Source organism: Petromyzon marinus, chromosome 33 (assembly GCF_048934315.1).
Source record: "Petromyzon marinus isolate PM22_M1 ecotype Great Lakes invasive population chromosome 33, UKy_Petmar_22M1.pri1.0, whole genome shotgun sequence".
Classification (NCBI taxonomy): domain Eukaryota; kingdom Metazoa; phylum Chordata; class Hyperoartia; order Petromyzontiformes; family Petromyzontidae; genus Petromyzon; species Petromyzon marinus.
In genome coordinates this window covers 3363695-3380782 of record NC_133699.1, presented here as the reverse complement: position 1 = coordinate 3380782, position 17088 = coordinate 3363695, and the positions used below count along the sequence as shown (strand labels likewise).

At 41.5% G+C, this 17088-nt stretch overlaps 1 long non-coding RNA gene across 1 annotated transcript; it reads right to left on the bottom strand.

Moving 5' to 3' along the window:
- Nucleotides 1-474: 474 nt before the first annotated feature.
- LOC142929713 (uncharacterized) lies at nucleotides 475-17014 on the bottom strand. The gene is made up of 2 exons (XR_012945868.1): nucleotides 16890-17014; nucleotides 475-8199 (listed from the first exon to the last, which is right to left on the bottom strand). It is a non-coding gene; the product is annotated as an uncharacterized LOC142929713 (long non-coding RNA).
- Nucleotides 17015-17088: the final 74 nt, after the last annotated feature.

Below are 17088 nucleotides of genomic sequence, written 5' to 3'. Positions count from 1 at the left end.
AGTTTATCCACTGCTGGATGAAAGTCGACCCACTCTGTCACAATCTCTTATGGTCCTGCGTTTCCAGTCCTGCGCATAACTGCTATCATCACTCTCACTTCTTTGTGGTCTTCTTGGGCTTGTCCTATCCATTGGCTGCCGTTCCATGACCAGTCTTGTCCATTGGCCATAATCCTTTCCAGAGGTATGTCCTGCCCAAACCCATTTACTTATCTTGACAAATAAATATTGTGTCTGATTTTGCATTTGTTCCCTGATCAAAGTGTTCATATTTCTGTTTCTTGGTGTGATCATTCGTGTATTTGCCACTTCTTCATGGAATTTTAAACTATTATTCCAGTAACCTTGTCAGCGTTCAAAGTTTTTGATCCAAACATTATAGGTTGGCAATACGGACAGATTGAAAACTTGCTGCCACGGCATGCTGCGACTCATTATCGCGCTCACTTAAAAATAAAACACTTCATCCTGCTCTTGTTCATCTCTCTGTTTTATTTCATAATTTTGATTCCAATCATCTTTCAATAATTTGCAACTGCGATTTCCATTTGCGCCTTTACAAAAAAAATACATTGCATTTGATTGGCATCGTAAAAATAGTATTCGTAGACATATTAGAAGTACAATGACCTGCCGGGTTGCTACTGTGTTGTGATGGTGATCACACTGCACTTGTTATACAGACGTCGCCGGTTCGATCTCCTGGCACGGCAGTAGAAACAATAGGTACGTTTCTTAACACCCCCCCCGCCACCTCCTCTCACGTCTGGCCAGCGTGAAGAGTAGGCCAAAGTACGAGCCGAGGACTCTTTAGAACATCCTCTCGTGGAGGCGCCTCCGCCAGCAGTTGTGTGAGTAAACAATTGTGGGCCACAACTTTACTTTATTACCCGAGTACAATGGATATCTGTGAAAAAGCGCTTCATAGCTCATCGGATTCCTCCAGTGTAAATACATATTCTGATGAACACACGTTGCGTATTGCGACCCTGTCTTTGCCTCCTAGTCGTGCTGCTTGCACAACATCTGGAGCATTGTTAACAGATTGTCACGTATCAAACATTGCATGGAAATTGCCAGTGCAGCTATTCTCACCTAGTCTGGAAAATTACTCGATTATCGACTTTGCGTTGAAATGTATGCTGTAAAATACATTGTTTGTGTTTTACGTTTGTTGCATTCAAGAGGAGTGTGTGTAATATTAACCATCTGGCTACCAACGTGTTGTGTTCTCCCAACTTAGGGATTATAATATTTTATAACGTCTCAGGATTCGTGATCAGCGTATTCAATATCACCGCTGATTTTAACTGGTGTACATCATTAATTAGACTTTCTTTTTTTAAAGAACGATATTTAAACTAACAATACATATCCATATGTGCCGTATACATAATGTTGACAGTGATGTTCAACCACCATAGGGGCCCAAAAAAATGTTTACAAATAAGTCACGTGAAGGGAATTTGGAAAAGGCAGGAGATCCGATTGAGCTGTAGTGAGATTTTAGCCAGAAGGCTCGGGTTAACCCCCCCTGCTCTATTGAAGCATCTCACATGGTCTGTGATGTTTATACTCTCCATTGGGTGCACATATCCTCGGCTTCGCATTGCGTATCGTCCGTAAGATGGTTCCTTCTGGAGCGTGGCACCCACCCCTTCAGAAGTGCAAACACCCAACGATGAAAAGCAAAGTACAGAGGCCATACTGGGCAAATGGAGGAACGTGAAACCTGTGAGCGGGCAGCACACACACTCGCAAGACTAACTCCACTTTACACCAACTCAACGCATCCATCAATAATACTGCACCCAAAAAGAAAAACAATTAAATAATCGGTGACATTTCAGGCAATGCCCTTCGACTTAGCATGATGGTGATACGTTATTTTTAATTTGAGGGCAGTGTTATTGACGGATGTGTAGAGTTTTGGTTATATGTGCTGCTCCCTGTACAGGATGACAATTCCAGCTATTTGACACATATCAAAGCGAATCATCTAACCAGCTCCTTAGCTCCAGCCTTACCCCTAACCCTCGCCCCACGTCTGGGGCTTAACACTGCCCTGTTTTGACTTTGTGTTTGCTTTTTAATTGATGTGAACGGAACAGTACTGGGAAATTGGTTACATCGGAGCAGATGCAAGAATGTGCAGCATATTAAGCATCGCATGCCGTTCAACCACAGCAGCTTAACACAGCATTAACACTACAGCTGCCCGGTATAGTATAATGTACGCTTTAATGGATTAAAATCGATTATCGTATTCAAAATACATTCGTTAAATTAAGCGTGTAGGTTTTCTTTTGCAGTGCAGGCCTAACCTCGCCGAACGCGGTGGTTATGTCCCTAGAAGATGCCGCTTTGGGCAAAACCGCGTTCGACGAATAATAGACCTTAAGGGGAAAAACAGGGTTGCGGTCCTGGGTCCGAAATGATCACCCCCTCCCTCTTTCTTTAACTAATGCTACATGATTTCCACCCTTGTTATTGTACTAAAAGATGTAGATTCGCTCTCCATTTCTTCTATGTGTGTGTGTGTGTGTACACACTTAGTTTTCAATTTCACCGCAACACAAAACCCCCCGTCTCTACTTCTATCCCACACCGCGGTACTCAGGGCAGAGCACTCGCCCCTGACACTGAATTCTCAGCCTGTCGTTCCTAACACAGTCACTTGAACGTTAATGATTCGCCATCTAGACGTCCGTATGACTAACGTCCTCATTCGCCAATGTGTGGACATTTGCGTACATTTGCGTTCTTGCTGGTGTCTCGTTGTCTTGAGAGCGTGTTGACGATTCGCTATCTACGTGTAGTGGCATAGAATAATAATAATAATGTAGCAGCATAGCGCTGGCTGCTGGCAGGGAAGGGGATCTGCGGCTTACGGCAGCCTTGACGTCAGCAGGCCACGTGATACACCAGAGGGGGATCTCGGGGAAAAGGTCACAGAAGGGGCACACCGAGAACCCGCTGGGAGGTTCTAGAAAGGGGGCGTGGCCGGGGGCGGAGCCAGGCCACTCTTACAGTATATAAAGGGCCCCTGTAGGGGACCTCGGGGCTGTTGACTGTAAGTGGGATCCCCGTAGTGCTGCTCAAGTCCATCGTCACCATTCTCATAGTCGCCGCAGTCGTCGTCGCTTGATATTGCGCTGTTATACAGTTCTTGGCGGTATCGGTCAGCACCATCAGTGTTAGACGGCTAGTGTGGTGTATAGGCTAGGGTGTGTGCGTAGCCTAGGCGACTGTAGGGTGTGTGAAGGGAGATTGTGAGTATAATAAAAGTGGCTCCAAGAATTACTGCGTCCGAGTTGAACCACTACATAGGTATCTGTCTGACGTCTGCAACGAGTGGACGGATAGATGTGTTCGCCAATGTGTAAACACTTGTGTTGTGCGCGTTGAGTGTTACATTATCACGCAAAAACATACACAAAATACACATGGTAAATAAACAGCTCTCACAGTCGATTCATTCACACCTCTCAACAGATGCACCACTCTATGGGTATTACTTTTTGACGCGGAGATGAGATTAGCCACATTAAACCACGTGGAGTCGAAACATCACCCCCATGTTCAAGAAAACAGACCTCATTAGGTAAACCGTGTATAGCCGAAACACGCGTTCAATTAAGCCGCATTGGGCAAGGCTTTCCTGTATATGTAAACCATATACATTTATTTCATATTACTTTTAGGACAATCGAGCGAACAAAGTATAGACAAGAGACAAAAATGAGACGCGTTACAAACCAGAGAATTACACGAAAAAGTTTAAAACCACAAAAAGCAATATGGTTTTCATTGAACCACGACCCTGGATCGTGTACGTGTATTGAACTGCTTTAGAGGTGAATCATCACGTGTCAGCCAGCCATCGTTCTGATTGGATTCCGGGTTGCACAGCAATATAGGATGTCTGGACATTTGGCTGCAGGATATTAAAAATTGTAATCTCTGATGATGAAAGTGCAATTCTTAGTGGCATGACGGTGACTCCATGCTAAGCTGATCACCAGTCTGACACTTTTAATATTACACCACCTTAGTGGGGCATTTTAAGGTAGGTAAAAGTAAGCATTACTTGTCAAGTACTGCACTTCAATTTTCCTAGCTAATTAGCCGAGATAGTAAGGTTATTATGCAGGCCGTCACAGTATAATTGCCTTTAATGCCATGCTTGCCTAATATTCCATTTATATATGCCACCAGTGGAGGCAGTGGTTCATGCTGGGTCCTCAATATCCCCAAGATTGCCTCTGGATACCAGTCCTGTAATTATGCCATCTCACATTGTTTTTAACATCTGTATTATCCCATTAGGTCAACCCTGCAGTCAAATTGTTCCAGATACATGTTTTACACAGCCTAATATTACTATGGCAACATACATTTCTGCCCAATGAGGTGCGCTGCGTTGGAAAATTGAATCAACGCTCTGGATAAATTATCTTGATGATGCCCTCAGAATAACATCAATTTTTCATGACATATGACCACCACCGCCGCCGGTGCACTGAATGTGTCGCAAAACTTAATCTTGCATTTCATGAGAAGACATGGGGGTAATATTAAATGCTTAACCTGACGAGCTTGGCATTTGTACCATCATACACCCGTACTTAAAGCAATTAATGCATCAAGTTCGATGGGATTGAGAAGCACAGCGATTTAATTGTTAATTAATATAATAATTACCTTCATTTTTGCAGAGAAACCTCTCAGCTTGGTGCCTTACGAATTGAATTACTCGTAATGTAATGTTGCCTAAACTGCACACTGTGTACCAAATTACTGCCCTGGGTCTAATGCTCCCTTTACATCGATTAGGTGTACAATGGCCCTTTAACAAATCTGAGCCTGTTTCAATCATTACAGCTCGGACAGAGATGGTTCTGGGGGCCTTCGACGAATACAAATGAGACGCCGACGCCACCTGCAAGGCTAGTCCAACCACCACACCAGCAAGTGCATATCTACTGATCGATGCAATAACGAGGTTACATCACAGGCACGACAGACTGTCAAAGTATTGATCAGAGTGACTGGCAGATAACAGATATACGCATGGTGGCCTCTTGGATTCCGAAGGTTACTCCCTTTCATAGAAATCTCCAACCGTGGCCACATAGATTTTGTCAATGTTGCCGAAGGCACGATCACCCTTTTTTAAGGGCCCATTCATTATTTAGTAGTTAATATTTCATTTATTTAAAAACAAAAATCTTTGTCTATATGCTACGAGTGCTTTCGCATTCTAGCAGATTAATATTTCATGGCATGCTGGAATATTAACCTACAATACACTGGTGCGTGAAAAACCCCACATGTTGGAAACTGCCAGAGCGTGGAAGCAAATATAGGTTATGAAGTAGTTTCTGTAGGCTAATATTTCACACAATATAAAGGAACTAAGTGTAACTTAGAGAGGGTTTTAGTTCAAAGCTGCTCTGAGTAATGGCTTGAGCACTCAGAGCATTGTGAATAAGGAAAGTTTGGAATCCAAATCTTTTTGTATGCAGTAGCATCTTATTACACCCATACATCTTGCTGATTTCAGGCCCAAAGTGCCCCATCAGTGAGTGTTCCATGTTGCTGCTTGTATTTCCACGCATCTGTAAACCCTGTTGGCTGCAAATAAAAATGCATCATGGACACCATACAGACACCATACATACCATGCATACATGTGGTTACGGTGGTGTGCACGTGTGGGGAGCGGTAATGTGGCGGTTATCACATGCGCTACGAACCTGGCAATTATCTGAACTGGTCCTGGGTCTCCCCGACATCAATTCATTCTCAAATGAGTACCTGGTGCAATATGTAAACATCGCGACTAAGGAGACAAAGGCGGCCGGGAGTGGTTGCTGGCCACCCACCCCCTTTGTGTGCCGTGCCGGCCTTCATAGGTGCTCGCTAACAGCATTTGCTCCAACAGCCTCTTAAGGCTAAACGGGGGGATCTTTGTGCACAGATACATGCGCAGTATGTAATAACAATTTTCATGCACACATCTAATATGCACGAGTGCGAAGTGCAAATCCATTCCCATTTTTCACTGCTGAAATAAACGATCATTAATTTCCGGGTGAAGAGACACAAATAGAATTTATATCCAAGAGGAGCAATGCTCACAAAACAATCAATTGTCTTACACGCCCAATGTTGGTGCTGATATTACAAGTGTATTGTAAAAAAATATATATTTGTAAAACACAAGCGTACAGGATAAAGCATTTAAATTACAAGAGCATGATTTGTATTCTTTATTGTGTGTGTGTGACCAGCAATACTGTCAGCATAATTTCAGAAAACTACATTTAATTTGGCAGCAATAGCCAACGCAATGCCCCAATACCCTGGTGGCAGCATGCCATTTCGAAATCAGTGCCCCCTGCCCAATCTGTGTCAAGGAGCCAAATCCCAAACATAAATCTCAACTACAGCAGCACTGCTGATCCAATACACTCACAAGAGCTCAACTATATTTGAGCACTGCCTTGGGAAACGATATGGAATGTTAATACAGTTTTTTTGTCTATTGATGCAACGTCGAGCTGGTCCACAGCCCACAAACCCGTGGTGCCATACAATTACAATAGTCCGCAATTCCCCATGGCCACAATAAACATTGCGTGTACTTTCATTCCAATGTCCGAGTCACTTGTTTAACAATTGCAAAGCCTCTGATGCAACATGCATAAGTACTTGTCCTGTCAATCCGAACGTTAATGAAAACAATGAGTGAAGATGTTTTTTTGTAATCAGGCTCCTATTTAAATAATGAAAACTGTGAGACATGAAGACAATGTGTAATGTTTAAACAATGATATTCATAAATATCCAAATAACTTTTTGGATGGTTAATACACTTCGAAATTTCATACATCACAATTATTCACTTGTTCATCTAGGAAATCCTCACCGATTCCCATTCCTTCTTTTCAGGAAGGTCCTGCCAATTTTTGCGACGTGTATTTCTAAAGAAGTAATTTGCAGGGAATATTTCAGCATTGGGATGTTTGGCCAATGCTAGTTACATTGCATTTTTTTCTGGAGTCAAGTGGAGTTTAGAGATTACATTGTCACATCACAAATCATGTTCTTGTCTTTATGTGATTTAAGCTCAATTTGGTTAAAACATTGAGCAAGATATGAAATGGTGGCTGTTTACCGATGTGAGTGGATGTGTGTGCACACAAGTATAAATGTAATTTGGTATCTGTCAATGCAAGTACGTACCCTGTAGCTCATGCCAGAACACTGGAAATAAGCTAAGAATTGTGTCTATGCACTACACGCACCATATCCCAAAATTACAATAGAAAAAGGAAGATCGTATCTGAGAAGTTGCATTTCTCAACCACAATCATGTTCCCCCATGGTGCAAAAGCCAATATATTGTGTGCTAGGGTTCTGATACATCAAATATATCCTACCATTATGCCAGTAAAGTCGACAGCAGCCACTTTCGTGATGGAATTGAATATATGACAAAAAGCACTGCTTGTAAAAAAAAATCACAAAATCCTGAGATAGCTAGTGATATTATAAGTCTAAACCCTGAAAACATAGCTGGCACAGCAAAGCATGGATTAAATTTATGCTCATCTTTTTATTCAAATAGCTCTGTTTGCCCGCTGTCCTGCTGGCTTTACGTTTGTACTCATTGTAATGTTATATCTAACGATGCATAATTGGCAGGCAGATTACAATTAAAAAATAATTAAGCAAAGGTTGTTTGTGGTATCGTTTTTTTTAATTCCTTGAACCTGCATTTATCCACCTGAACATGAATGACCTTGACCAAAGAGATTCCCACCACATCAACCACGCACTCCTGTTGTGTCCCTTGATCTGTGGAGCATTTATGTTGCTATCTTTATTGAACATCTGGAGACCCTTACACGACATGTTGTTGACTTTATTGTGTCACAAATCATTTTCTTGTCTAAATGTGATCGTACCTTACTGTGAACGTGGGCGCAAAGCTGTGTAAGGCCGAATACATTCCTTTCGTTGTCATATATTAACAGAAATTATGTGCTTTATCATTTGGTACACAATGGCATGCCCATTAAATTTTGGTCAATATCAACAGTGCTTTTTTTCCTTCCGCATTGCGTCGGGTCTGCAGGGATGTATATTGAATAGCTGTTTAGTTATTCCCAAATGTGTCTTGGCCTCCATCTGTTGGAATAAAAGTGCCAAGGCAATGTTTTAGAATTAACGGAATCTGCCGCATGAAGTCAGTGAAAAATATATATCAAAGTCTATTTAATTTAATGACAAAACTGTAGTTAAATGGTATGGACTTCCATTTTCAACCAATAAAACGTGATATAGCACCATTAAAAGTGAATTTTACTGTGTTTTCATTTATTAAAAACCATGAAAATTATTCACTATATTGCCTATGTCATTAAACATCTGCGAACATGGGAAATAATGTATCTGCAATAACATTTGTTAAAGAAAAAGGATAGCTAATTATTTTAATCCTCAAAAATAAATGGCATGAGTGTTCTTGCATAACGTGACAAGATTATTTTGCCACTCCATTTATAATTGTGAATATCTGTACAGTATTGGGTTTACTTTGTGCTGTGGTAGTAATTTTTACGTACTGTACTTCAGATTAAACCAGAAGCCTTTCATGCACATTCATCAGCACTAAAAATATTATACATAAGCCAGATAATGAAATACATCCAACTATAAGTGAACTAGTTTAACACGTAGGCTTTCGGGACCAATATTATTCATAATAAAGGTTTTTGGGTTAGATCGCGTTATTTATAAATGTGTCGTAACCCTCCACCACCCGACACGGCCAATCAGCAAAGAAGTGTCACGTTGACAAAAGACAAATAGTTCATTACTTTAGTACGACGTTTCGCTGATAATTACATCCAGCATCATCGGGCAATTCGCCAGCGAAACGTCGCACTACTCAAACTGTAAATGTTGTGGATTCACTCTTCAACACACCGGTGGGCTAAAGTAGTGAACTATTTGTCTTTTGTCAACGTGACACTTTTTTGCTGATTGGCCGTGTCGGGTGGTGGAGGGTTACGACACATTTATAAATAACGCGATCTAACTCAAAAACCTTTATTATGTATAAGTGAATTAGCCATGATGGCACTTCATTAATGTAGCCTGCAGTTGTGAATGATTAAATCAGTAATTTAAATTATGTCAAATACAACATAATCCCTATGTGCCAGGTGAGAGCCCATTAAAAAAGCTCTTCTTTTTTACGATATTGGGAAATATATGCAATATAGTTATATGATTTGAAAAAGGCAAGGTAATAAACTGCTAAAATTATTTCATGAGTTTGTAAAATTTAGTACATAAAGTACAAAACACATATTACACAGCCTCAATTCGCTGCCGGATGAAGGTATCACCCATGCCATGTCGGTCACACAGGTTTGTGTGAACATACTTCACCACGCTGGTCAGTGTGAGTTGGTGAAGGAGGGACCTAGAACCGGCTCAGACATCACTCGCCACTGATTTTTAGCTCTGAGGTTGCCGGGTTCATAGCATGAGCGATTGAACCACGACGCAACCCCCGCACAATACATTACGTAAAGTCACGTAGAATGAGAATAAAATAATAAAGTAATAAAATAAAATAACACAATAAAATTCTCACGACGTTTCGGCCACAACACAAGCAGCCTTCTTCAGGTGAAAGAACAGAACTGTCGGGACGACAATTGAAGCTCTGTCGTCCCGACAGTTCTGTTGTTTCACCTGAAGAAGGGTGCTTGTGTTGTGGCCGAAACGTCGTGAGAATTTTATTGTGTTATTTTATTTTATTACTTTATTATTTTATTCTCACTCTATGTGACTTTACCAAAAGAACCAAAGAAGATGAATTTTTACAGTCACGAAAGCTTTAAATCGAAACATTACATAAAGTTTTGTTTATCAGCCTTGAACGGAAAAGTGGAAGAAGATTAAATATCAGAGTGAATGGAAAACAGATAAAACTGGTGGTATAATTCAGGTATGTGGGTAGTAATTTGATAGAATATGGCAGTTGCTCGAAGGAGATTAGAACGAGAATTGTCATGGGCATAGCGGCATCCACGAAGTACAAGGTGCTATTTTTAAGATGGATGAGGACATCATGACAGAAGAGACTCGCAAAGAGCCTAGTACGGAGTGTGGTGTTATATTCAACACAGACGTGGACATTTATAAAGTAAGACATCGTGTATTATTACTTCCCTTGACCAAAAAAAGGTTTGTAGCAGCCTCTACTCCAGCCAGTCACTCACAACAGTCCATGCCTCCGGTCTGGTGTAGCCAGGTGTGACGGGGCCAGGAGAGCGACATCCAGGTGTGACACAGTCAGGAGTAATGAGGCCAGCTAGCTTCACACTTCTCCTCGACACTTGGTCCCCACTGCGCACCTTGACTTTACACACAGCAGTAGGGTGGCGTGCGGCCGAACCTCTCACTGATCAAATGTTTTATGCTTCTTTGACCGGCACTCAACACTGCCATTGTGTTGAAGGAAGACAACAGAAAGATGGATTTTTATTTGGATGTATGTGTCGTATAAAATGAAGCAAATAACTAGACAGAAAAAATAACAAAAGGCTTGAGCAAGTTCACAAAGAGAGACATTTAATTATACTAATTAATAAAATACCAAATAAATTTGGATTGGGCGTATTGTCAGGTGAAGATTTGCTGAAGGAAGCTTTAAAAGGGTCAAGAGGTTGAAAAAGGAATGTTGCTTGGCAACTTTAATAATTGATGACTAAATGATGAGTAAAGTGTAAGATTGGATAGGATGGAGGAAACTTGATATAAGAACCTGCCCTTCGGCAGAAAGTTAAATAAAAAAAAATACTACATTTTGATTTAAAGCTTTCGTGACTGCAGTAATTCATATTCTTAGTTTTTTCGGTAAAGTCACGTTGAAGAGAAACAACAAAATAATAAAATATATATAAAACAATAAAAAAATTCTCACGACGTTTCGACCATAACTCAAACGGTCGTCTTCAGGTGTGTTGGTTCGCATAAATTTATTTTTAAACGGCGCATTTATTTATTTATAAAAAAAAAACGTTAGCGCCACGCGCATACATTATATAAAAAAAAATTCGTCTCCCCCCTCCTCTTTTCAGAATATAGATGGACTAGTCCTGGGTAAACTGCCAAATCGTTGCGCGTGGCGCTAACGTTTTTTATAAATAAATAAATGCGCCGTTTAAAAATAAATTTATGCGAACCAACACACCTGAAGACGACCGTTTGAGTTATGGTCGAAACGTCGTGAGAATATTTTATTGTTTTATATATATTTTATTATTTAATTGTTTCTCTTCAACGTGACTTTACCGAAAAAACTAAGAATATGAATTCCTGCAGTCACGAAAGCTTTAAATCAAAATTTAATCGCCTCTACGGGGAGGGTTTTCACATAACTTTAAGATCCTTCAACAAACTCCGAGATAAGAAAGCTCAGCTGATCGAGTCTCTCACCTTCCTGAAGAGATGCCGCGACTCTGGGGTAATACCAATCGCATTTACACTGACCTCTGCTGCTGTAACTTCTTCTAATGCGAAACGAATTCTTTTCAAAACTAGCTTAGCTCTTATCTCAGAAAAAATCAGACTTATACGCACCGAACTAGATCAGTTAGACAAGACACTCTACAAATCACACTTATCATTGACGGCAACAATGTCCACATCGGATTGGGAACATGTAGACAATATGACTGCCTCTTCAGCTGCTACTATGTCGACCAAATGTAAGGAAAACCTGATTTCCAAATTTAACCTCCTCTTCAACAAAAGACCGGACCCACACACCAAAAAGTTAGACGTTAATAAAGTCGTAATTAATCGCAGTAACAGTTCTATTTCCGATGGTCTGAAATCCGTTTTAGCTAAAGGTCTAAACTTTGCAGTCACACCTAAACACATACCAGTTAATGATATAATTGCCCAAGTAGACGTTGCTCTCAGGGGCCTGGGTCACATCGCTGCAGACGTAGCAAGATCTGAAATCGCTGCAACCCTCAAAAACGCTAAGATGCCAGCTAGCAACCTCAGCAAAGATGAGTGTTTTGAATTATATAAATTAAAAAAGAGGAATGATATTGTAGTCCTCTCAGCTGACAAAGGCAATGCTACTGTCATCATGGATAAAATAGAATACAACAACAAAATTAAAGAATTACTCGACGATGGTAGTTATACAAAAATAAAAAGAGATCCCACCAACAGCCTCGTCACACAAACCAACAAAATAATTTCTGATTCAACCGCATTAATTGATCAATCTAAACAGTTTTCGTTGAAACCTTCTGCTGCCAGGCCACCAAGATTATACGGCTTACCAAAAATACATAAAGTAGATACACCCCTTCGTCCCATAGTCTCTACTATCGGCTCCCCCACCTACAAACTAGCTCGTTTTTTGTCTGAAATCCTGCGTCCTTTCATTGGAAAGACCACCTCTGCGGTACAAAATTCTACTCACCTGGTATCGACAATCAAGGGTATTTCCCTGTCTCCAGACGAAAAGCTTGTCAGTTTTGATGTAGTTTCCTTATTCACCAAGGTTCCTGTACCTGACACCATTGCAATCATTGAAGACTTGGTTCATCAAGGACTAAACACTGAGGTACCCCCCCTGGTGAGACACTGTTTAACCAATACATACTTCACTTGGAATGGAACTTTCTACAAACAAACTGAGGGCACCCCAATGGGCTCCCCCCTTTCTCCAGTTATAGCTAACATTTTCATGGAGAAATTTGAGACTGACGCCATCCAGACTGCCACTCTGCGCCCAACCTTATGGAAGAGGTACGTGGATGACACTTTTGTCATCTGGCCACATGGCCGGCCTGCTCTAGACCAATTCTTCGACCACATCAATTCCATACACCCAGCCATCAGATTTACCATGGAAGTCGAAATAGATGGCAAGATACCTTTTTTGGATGTCCTAATTAAAAAGAGACCTGATGGTTCAATGAGCCACTCTGTCTACAGGAAAGCTACCCATACGGATGCTTATCTGAAACCGGATTCCCACCACCATCCATCACAGAAGAATTCTCTCATCAAGACTCTGTATCATAGAGCCCAATGCATATCCGACCAGGAACACATAAGCAGTGAACTCAAGCACGTACACCAAGCTCTTAGGGCTAATGGTTACTCCGACTATACAATCCGCAAAGCTATCACTCAAACCATGAAGAAGAACCCTCTTGAGGAGCCTTTCAAAACCATCACTTTACCCTACATTGCTGGGATCACAAAAAAGATCTCCAAAATCTTGAATAAACACAAGATCCAGGTCCGTTTCAACACATTACATAAAATCCGTGATCTGGTTCCGTCTGTAAAAGATGTGATTCCGGACATACAATACCCTGGTGTCTACAAACTAAGTTGCATCTGTGGTAGTAGTTACATTGGAGAAACCAAACGCCATGTCTCGGACCGCATTCGTGAACACAAAGCAGACCTTAAACACGGTAGGACCAACACCTCGGCCGTGGCAGATCATTGTTCTAATTCAGTAGGCTCACATGCCATTGACTTTTCCAAGACAGAGGTTCTTAGTAAGCCATCTGGCTTCCATGAGAGATTCGTTCATGAGGCTATCCACATATACAAGCACAGAGACAATTTCAACCGAGAAGATGGATTCTATCTTAGCAATCATTGGAAAGATTTGATAAACCATTTCAGGTCTTAATTGATTGTTCACGCTTACAGTGGCTTTCAGACAGCATACATTACATATAAAAAAAAAATTCGTCTCCCCCCTCCTCTTTTCAGAATATAGATGGACTAGTCCTGGGTAAACTGCTAAATCGTTGCGCGTGGCGCTAACGTTTTTTTTTTATAAATAAATAAATAAATGCGCCGTTTAAAAATAAATTTATGCGAACCAACACACCTGAAGACGACCGTTTGAGTTATGGTCGAAACGTCGTGAGATTTTTTTTATTGTTTTATATATATTTTATTATTTTGTTGTTTCTCTTCAACGTGACTTTACCGAAAAAACTAAGAATATAAAAAAAAATACTCTTTGGTTCTATTGGGTAAAGTCACGTAGGTGAAAATAAAATAACACGTTTTCCATTAGCATTTGTTTAAACAGGGCAGCCTTTGTCCAGTTTTAACTTCACGCTTCATCAGCATGCTTTTTAAACTAATGCCAATGGAAACTTTAATGTTCATTTTGGGAAATGTTTGATCTAATTTCAGTGTCATCAGTGATCATACGTTAATGCCACTGGGTGCCTTTATGTTACTGGTAGGAGACATCAGAAAGCGTTTCAAATTGAAGTCTTATCAGAAAAGTGCAGCCTCACGAACCAATGCTGGTGATTATAGCCTAAAATTAAGATTCCAAATTTATTCTAAAAAAACTCTTTGCTATGCCATGCTTGACACTATATAAAACTAATTTAAAAGAGAAATAAGGTTACATTATTGTATCACTATTAAGTGGGAGGATATGACCAGCTATACGATACAGATCAGGATCATGGACAATTACAAAGAAAAGGGTAAAACTTCGATTTAAAGCTTTCATGACTGCAAGGATTCATCTTCTTTGGTTCTTTCGGTAAAGTCACGTAGAATGAGAATAAAATAATAAATTGATAAAATAAAATAACACAATAAAATTATCACGACGTTTCGGCCACAACACAAGCGACCTTCATCAGGTGAAGGGACGAGACTGTCTGGAGGACAGCGCTGGAGCGAACACAGCCAAGCTCAGACCGCGACCTTTAAGCTGTGTGAGAAGAAACAGAGCGCCTTGACAAAGGAATTGGCATATAATTTCGCATTGAAATAGCTGAGTGATTAGCTTGTGACTGGTCACAGAAATGGCTATGTCACAAGCTGATCACTCAGCTATTTCAATGCTAAATTATATGCTAATTCCTTTGTCAAGGGGTGCCTCTGTGGATGTGTATGCTTTGACTTTAACATAGCCATTTCTGTGACCAGTCACAAGCTAATCACTCAGCTATTTCAATGCTAAATTCTATGCTAATTCCTTTGTCAAGGGGTGCCTCTGTGGATGTGTATGCTTTGACTTTAACATAGCCATTTCTGTGACCAGTCACAAGCTAATCACTCAGCTATTTCAATGCTAAATTCTATGCTAATTCCTTTGTCAAGGCATCCTGTTTCTTCTCACACAGCTTAAAGGTCGCGGTCTGAGCTTGGCTGTGTTCGCTCCAGCGCTGTCCTCCAGACAGTCTCGTCCCTTCACCTGATGAAGGCCGCTTGTGTTGTGGCCGAAACGTCGTGAGAATTTTATTGTGTTATTTTATTTTATCAATGTATTATTTTATTCTCATTCTACCTGACTTTACCGAAACAACCAAAGAAGGGTAAAACTGAAAGTAAACAAAAAGATGCATGCTTGAAATTACTTCAAGTCAGAAGGAGTAACACGTGGATCAGAGAATAAAGGTAATTTAGAGGCTTTATGACAAAACTTGGTCCAAAACTCAATGGAGAGGTATGGTAATGCAATTGTAAACAACTTTTCAGGAGTGTTGGCCATTGCTACATTTTGCTTTAGCGTGTTTGTCGTGACATTTCACCTTAGCAAAGACCATCGCTTAAACATTAGCTAGTGGGGCTCTCGAGCTGCCGTCAGCAGTGGTGTGCACAAGCAATTGCAGGGTCACACCTTTACACTTTCTTCACAGCCCCAAGAGTTATTTCTTTTACTCATCATGCCACACCTGTCAATCCATTTTCAGTACCTACCTTATTACAGACCATTTCAGACCGTATTGGTCACCCTGTACCCTTATAAATCTCAACGTTCATCCTACAAAATCCCATCACAAGGGGAAAAAAAACACAGACAATAAAAAAATGCCCGTTTTGAAACGGCTGTACGCCATATGGACCTGAAAACTCAATTTCCCTTGGCAAGAATACGGGTAAACCGTATGGGTTGACACGGTATGTCGTGCTATACTACCCAATTATCTTCTATCGTTCAGTAGCGAAATGCCAATGCCGAGGTCTGCTCGCCATGGGAGGGCTTTATGAAAGAGTTCGTGTCGTTTTTCAAATTCCTCCGTTAACTATACAGCAGTGGTTTGCTTTTAAGTTTATACCGTTCGTTTTGGGTCGCAATGTCCACAATCGCACGCCTGCGACTTTTTTTTTAATGTTCCATTCATGTGGGAAATGTTGTGCATCGGCCGGTTGACGTTCTCATGCGGTTGATGGCAGCAGCAGCAGCAGCAGCGGTGTCTTCGATGGGTAAAGCTAAATAAACATGGAATTGTTACCCAAATTAACGGGGCTTTGGGCATCGAACAATGCTCAACGCATTTGTCACTAACACCGCCTTTAAATAAAAAAAAATAGGCGACTTTCGAGCAACGATCCTTTCTCAGTACAATCGCGGTGTACAAGTCGGGCAACGTCGCTTGTGTGAATGTTTGGGCGCTGTGGTTGAGATTAACGAGTGGCTGGCTGGCAGACAAGAGGAGGTGCAACGTGCTCTTAATAAAACACCAAACTCGTGGTCGAGGAAGGAGCTAGATCTTGTGGATCGCTGCGAGGGACGGCGACTGCTTTTGCGAAAGCGGGACAAGATAGCAATCGCTGACGATGTTTTAAGAACGTTTCCAGCGATGCTGCCCCCAGGTTTCCCACCCCCCCCCATCTACACCAGAGTGGAGATTGGTCACTGCGAGGCCTCCAAATGCAGCAGTGGATCGAGCGTGGCTGGTTACCACAGATGCCCCTTACCGCAGTGAAAGACTGCTAGCGATAGAGACAGATTTTTTGGGGGGCGGGGGGTTCGGGGGAAGGGGAAGCCTCACGCGCAGCAGTGGACGGAGCACGGCCGGTGGCGAAGTTGCCGTCAAATTGATGGCTCGTCACCCCGGCGGATCGCCATATGGAATTGGTAGCGCGCTCAGGGACGGCGTCGCCGCCGATTGGAACGCGGTGCGAGGCGGTGGCCAATGGGGTTTCGCGCCCTCGCGGCCGCGTGGTGGTGGTAGTTGGGGGGTGGGGGAG